This window comes from Trachypithecus francoisi, unplaced genomic scaffold, assembly GCF_009764315.1.
Source record: "Trachypithecus francoisi isolate TF-2019V2 unplaced genomic scaffold, Tfra_2.0 Lachesis_group11, whole genome shotgun sequence".
NCBI lineage: Eukaryota > Metazoa > Chordata > Mammalia > Primates > Cercopithecidae > Trachypithecus > Trachypithecus francoisi.
Window position 1 is genome coordinate 2374297 of NW_022681456.1, and position 7034 is coordinate 2381330.

A 7034-nucleotide genomic window follows, 5' to 3' on the forward strand; every position below is an offset into this window, starting at 1 on the left:
TAAATACGAGATTCGAGTTTCCCAGTTTACATGAATAAAGTCTGAATTTAAGAAGGTGATGAGACCGAGGTTCAGTACTCTGGGGACTCGAGGGAATCATTCCTGAGACATGGAGTAATTCTTATCAATTTAAACTATTGTACAGATCACGTACATGTTGTTAAGTACCTAATGTTTTGCTGAACTTTAAAAGTTAATTTCCCAAATGTGTAGGAATTCATGATAATTAAACCTTTTTATTGCTCATTTTTTTTAGTAGAAGAATATGACTTATTTTTAGACTTGTAAAATGTATGAACTGGTGAACGGACATCTGTTAAGAGAGTAACTGGTCAGAATTTTAAAGGAGTGCATGAAGGATGCTCCAAATATCATTAACTCTTGTGACTCCTGTATGTGATGGTATAAGCATGTGACTTTTAACACTGTTTGGTTTGAAACTAATGTAGAGATGCCTGATTCCAAACAGTAGGTGTGGAGAATATTGAATAGCTTAGAAGCCGCATCCCTTACTGAACACAATTCCGAATCTCCCTCATCCGTGACGCGTCCGCTGGATCACTCGATGGTGGTCACTGTGTGGCAGAGTTGTTAGGGGAATTCTGCCTCTGACTGTTTTTTCTTTTGGTCTTTAAACACCCTGTCGTGGGATGTGCTCACTGATTTGTGGCTTCGTTGAAGGTATCACTTGTCTTGCGGGTTTTCAATATTTCAGGATCATGCTGGTGGCAGCAGGACTCCACGCCTGCGTGGAATCGCGTCCACGGGGGGACCTGCCTCCTGTGATGTCCCACTTTTCCTTCAAGCTCTGTCATATGAGTCCTCCCCTTTTACAACACTTATTATGGTATTTTTCAAGTTATTCATCTTAGATTTGTAGTACCTGCTGACATTTGTGTTTTTATAGTTGAAGTTATGAAAATGCTATTTGATTTGTATTTAGATATTTAAGTCACTTGTCCAATGACGTGTATGTCTAAGCCTCATGTACCGATTTGAAGTCAGACTTAAAAATGTATTTACAGATTCACTTGTGACTTTTTAATCAGTTCTTCAAATATGTCATGTTTACATTAAAAATTTCCAGAGAAGCATAAAAGTATTCACTTCGTGCTTTGCCATTTCTGGAAAGATTTTGGGGAGATATTTTATTGCATATTCATTAATAAATTGTTCTACTAGGAAAATTGCTCTTGTGGCTATTACGTGTAATGATGTGAGTAATTTTGGAAGTATTTGGTAATTTTTTGATTATTAGTGTTATATTACAAGCTTCTGTTGTTCATGGCTCAGATGTCAGTACCATGTGGTAAGGGACTCGCCGGAATTCTTGCTGTTTCTAACAGATACCAATTCAGTGAATTTGGGCTCTATCTCAGAGTCACTCTGTTGGAATTCTTCTGTTGACTTGACACATTCCATTTGTTAATGGGGGGGATCCCCCGTCCCTCACTATGTTGAGTTATTTATCCTCTATACTTAATCCTCTTTCAGAGTTTTTCTTATTAAGTAGAATTTCTTTACTTCCTCAACCCTTACCGAATTCTGATCGTATTGGAAAGTGACACTTGCAAACCACAATTTAAAAACAAGGGAAGATAGAACTGTAGAAAACTAATTCATGGAGACAGAGCCCTAAATGTTCATTTTAGTCTATTTCTCTATTTCTCCCAGAATGAATTTCCTTTCAAATCAGCTGTGCACAGTCAATAATTTATTTATGCTTTTTAAAGACAGTGTACTCCTATAGTATTTATTGCCTAAATGACTTTTTATGAATGTCTTCAAATCTACAATCACATCCTTTCATGAGTTTAAAAAGTGGATTAAACCGAAGTGGAATTCAAACTGGAAAGGTTGCGTATCCACCAGAGAGGGGCAGAAAAACCAGGAAAAACTGCTGGCCTCGTGGGGAGCCCCACTCAGTCCCCGGGAAGGGGTAGGACTTGTCCCCCTCACCGTGGCCACTGCGCAGACGCCTCTTCCCACCCCCGCCCGCGCTCCCTGACTCCTGTGCTCTGCTAAATATAAACGCGAGTGCCCCAGGCGTGGGTCTGTGGCCGGTGCCAGCGCCTGCGGAGTTGCCCGGGTTTCCCTCCCTAGGAGCGCTGGTCGGCTCCTTAGTTTAGTTGCCACCACAACACTCACTGTTGACAAAGGCGAACCCTAAAGGAAAGAACAGACCATTCGGGGGGCACACAGCTTCTCAAATGACTAGAAACCAGGCCCTCGGCGCAGCTGAGGAAAAGCCTAATGCGGGTTTTCCTAGTTGGTTTCACACGGAACCAAATGGACCTGGTACCACGCAACCTTTTGTTAAGTTCTGGTTTTAAGATTTTGTGAAAATTCGTTTGTGTGCGGTGTGGGAGGGGTGGCGCGTAACACTGTGTTTAAGGTAAGAACATTTAGACATCCAGAGGCAGGAGCCCTCCGGAGATGGGTCTGATTTTCCTGGCGTCGAGGAGCTAAGGAAATGCGCGCCAGGTCTTAAATGACTGGCAGGCGGCAGGCGGCAGGCTGTGATGTGGCCAGCCCTGTTTCATTGTTTTCCATTTGAGCAATAAGAGAAATTGAAAGCAGCACGTGGCCCTCCTCTTCTGACTCGCAGCCTTTGAACAAGAGAGTGCAGATCCCTAAGCCTGAGAAAACAGGGCCTCTGGCTTCTTGCCAGGGAGAGGTTCCAGAGAGGGCAGGGGAGGCCTTGCCTCCTGGGGTGAGGTGACCTGGGCCTCCTGGGGCCCCAGTTCCCTCTGAAAAAGAGGGATGGAGTTGAAGAATCCCAGGGTGCCTTTCCAGGACTAAAGACTGTGCCTTTTTTATGTAAATTCCATCCTTCCCAAGTTCACTGAGGAGCGCTCTCCCGGGGCCCAGTCTCTAGGCGCAGAACACCCAGCCAGGTGATAGCTCTCCTTTGCCTTTCTTTGCAAATGGTACTTTTTAATGTGTCGCTGAGTTTGCTAAAGCAGGTTGCCCTGTGAGTAGAGTACAACGCTGGTCGTCAGGCGGGGAAAGTGACAATGTTCTGAAACTCTTGAATTTCCTGAGCATGCACCAGGCTCGGTGTCTTGGAGCAATGCGGGAAGGCTGGTGTTGCGGCGGCCGGAGAAGCACAGCTGCAGACACTAACGCCGGCCTGGTGAGCAGGAAGCCGGGTGTGGCTCAGGCGGAGGAGCGAGGCCAGGGCAGGTCTGACCCCGCCATGGGAGCCGGGCTCTGAGCTGAAGAGCGAGGTAAGCTCCTAAGCGTCATGTCTGGAGGAGTGGGCAGACTGCAAGGGTTGCACTGAAGTGGCGGGAGACTGGGGCTCTGTGAAGGCCTGGGGGTGGTGTGGGCAGCGGACTCTCCAGCTGCTTCCTTTCCGCCTGTGTGGCATGGAGAGCTGGATCTCTTAGGACTCAAAGTCTCCCCAGAAGTTCATGTCTACAAGCTGCTGTGGCCTTGGGTCAAGTAGCGCCAGGTGCCATGGGACCAAGACATGGTCCATGTAGCTCCCACCATTCCCTGTGTCTTCTGTGCTCCCACTAGGAATTAGGACCCAGACGCTGAAACACTCAAGTGTAGAGCACTGCCCCGGGCGTGGGGGGCAGGCCCAGTGCGGGGAGGGGGGCCCTCTGTCGCTGGCAGGCCGCAGCCGGCCTGGAGGGAAGTATTGTCTGCCATTCCTTTGTCGTGTTTGAGAAAGTGCTTTATTGAGGTATAATCCACCATACATTCATCCATCATAACTGTGTAATTATATGATTTTAGTAATAGAGTTGTGTCACCATCACAACCCTCTTTTTTGGGAACATTTCCATCACCCCAAAACTACCCTTATGCCCATTTGCTGTTAGTCCCAGCTCCCATCCTGGCGCTAGGCCACCCCTGGCAATGCTTTTTCTCCGTCAGTTTGTCTTTCTGGACGTTTCCTGAAATTAGACTCAGGCACGAGAGTCTTCTGCGTCTGGCTTCTTTCACTCAATAGCGTCACCGAGGCGTCCCTTTGAAGCACGCGTGGGTAGTCGGTCCCCTTTTGCTGCTGAGCTTCTTTTATTGTAGGGGGACACTTTGTCCCTTTGCCACCTCACGGGCATTGAACTGTTGCCAGTTTTTTGTTTTTGTTTTTTTTGAGGAGTCTGGCTCTGTCGACCAGGCTGGAGTGCAGTGGCGGGATCTCGGCTCACTGCAAGCTCCACCTCTCGGGTTCATGCCATTCTCCTGCCTCAGCCTCCTGAGTAGCTGGGACTACAGGCGCCCCCCACTGCGCCCGGCTAATTTTTTTGTATTTTTGGTAGAGACAGGGTTTCACCGTGTTGGCCAGGATGGTCTCGATCTCCTGACCTCATGATCCGCCTGCCGCAGCCTCCCAAAATGCTGGCACTACAGGCGTGAGCCACCGTGCCCAGCCGCCAGTTTTACTATGATGAATAATGCTACTATGAACATCTGTGTACATATATTTGTATGGACCTATGTTTTCCTTTTCCTTAGTAGCTTTCTGGGAATAGAAATACTGGGTCATATGTAAATTTATATTTAACATTTTAAGGAACAGCTGAACTTTCCAAATGCTATGTCATTTTACTTCCAAGTAAAAAGGAAAGGATAAGGATTCCAGTTTCTCCACGTCCTCACCAACTCTTGGTATTGTATTGTTTTTAAACCTATCTGTGCTAGTGGATATGGAGTGGTGTCTCACTTTGGTTTTCTTTTCTTTTTTTTTTTTTTTGAGACGGAGTCTTGCTCTGTCGCCCAGGCTGGAGTGCAGTGGCCGGATCTCAGCTCACTGCAAGCTCCGCCTCCCGGGTTTACGCCATCCTCCTGCCTCAGCCTCCCGAGTAGCTGGGACTACAGGCGCCCGCCTCGTCGCCTGGCTAGTTTTTTGTATTTTTTAGTAGAGACGGGGTTTCACTGTGTTAGCCAGGATGGTCTCAATCTCCTGACCTCGTGATCCGCCCGTCTCGGCCTCCCAAAGTGCTGGGATTACAGGCTTGAGCCACCGCGCCCGGCCTCACTTTGGTTTTCATTTGCATTTTCTTACTGATGAACAATGTTGATATCTTTTCTTGTGTTTATTAGCCATTCATAGATCTTTTAAAGTAAGATATTAACTCAAATCTTTTGCACATTTTAAATTTGGCTGTCTTATTTTCGAGTTTTATTTAATTTTAATTTTATATAATTTTTGAGACAGGGTCCTGCTCTGTTACCCAGACTGGAGTGTAGTGGTACAATCATGGCTCACTGCAACCTCGACCTTCTGGGCTCAAGCTACCCTCCTGCCTCAGCCTCCTGAGTAGCTGGGACCACAGGTGCACGGCACCATGCCTGGCTATTTTAAAATTTTTTTGTAGAGATAGGGTCTCACTATGTTGCCTAGGCTGTCTTGAACTCCTGGGCTCAAGTGATCCTCCTACCCCAGCCTCCTAAAGTGTTGGGATTATAGGTATAAGCCACTGGTTGGGATTATAGGCGTAAGCCACTGTACCTGGCTTATTTTTGAATTTTAAGAGTTCTTTGTATATTCTGGATAAAGTTACTGTCTTATGCAATCTTACATCTTTTAAAGAAGTTAATAAAATAAAGGAGAAGTATATTTGCAGAGTGTTTTATGTTTTTTTTTTTTTTTTGAGACAGAGTCTGGCTCTGTCGCCCAGGCTGGAGTGCAGTGGCCGGATCTCAGCTCACTGCAGGCTCCGCCTCCCAGGTTTACACCATTCTCCTGGCTCAGCTTCCCGAGTAGCTGGGACTACAGGCGCCCGCCACCTCGCCTGGCTAGTTTTTTGTATTTTTTTTTTTAGTAGAGACGGAGTTTCAACATGTTAGCCAGGATGGTCTCGATCTCCTGACCTTGTGATCCACCCATCTCGGTCTCCCAAACTGCTGGGATTACAGGCTTGAGCCAGAGTGTTTGATGTTAACATACCTAGCGACCGTTTCTGGTGCTCTGCATTTCTACCTGCAGGCTTGGATCACTTTCTAGAGTAGTTTTCTTCCAGCCTCAAGGACTTCCTTTGGTGTCTCTTGTAAAGCAAGTCTGTTAGCAATGCATTCTCTGTCTTTTTTTCATCTGAGCATTTCTCAATTTCACTTTCAGTTTGGAAGGATAGTTTTGCTGGATATCGAATTCTTGGTTTAGTTATTTTTTTTTCTTCTTCTTTCAGCCCTTGAGGATCTTATACTACCACTCTCCAGCCTCCTGTGTCTCATGCATGAATTTGGCTGTTAATCATATTGATGCTCCCTTATATGTGATCAGCCATTTTTCTCTTGCTGCTTTCAAGATTTTGTCCTGTTGTTTAGAAGTTTAGGTGTCGATATCTGCATATTCTGTTTTTCGTCACCTTTTGGAAGCTCTGGGCCACTATTTGCTGAAATGCTTTTTCTGCATCTTTGTCTTCTTTCCACCTGCCGCTCCCACTGTGTGTATTTTTTGATGCTCGATGCTGGCCTATATGTCTCTGAGGTTCTGTTTGTTTTTCTTCAGCTTTTTTTCTTTCTGTTCTTAATAATGGATAACCTGTGCTTATCTAACTTTGAGTTCACAGATTCACGCCTGTACCATCTTGGGTCTACTGTTGAGCTCTTCTAGTGAATATTTTCATTTTGGTGATTACTTTTCAACTCTAGAATTTTAGTTTGGCTCCTTTTAAAAAATAATTTCTGCATTGTTGAGAATCTCTGTTGATTTATTATTATTTTAATTATTTAAATACAGTTTTCTTTAGTTCTTTGTATTTTAATTTTTTTACCTGCTACCTTAAACTATTACGCATTAATAGTTTTAAAATTTCTTTTTAAAATTTTCTTTTTGTTTTCAAGACAAGGTCTCACTCTGTCACCCAGGCTGGAGTACAGTGGCACAATCACTGCTCACTGCAGCTTCAGCCTCCCTGGCTCAGATGATCCCCACCCCCCAACCTTAGCCTCAGTAGCTGGGACCACAGGTGCATGCCACCATGCCTGCCTATTTTTAAAATACTTTTTGTAGAGACAGAGTTTTGCCATGTTGCCCAGGCTAGTCTTAAACCCCTGGGCTCAAGTGATCCTCCTGC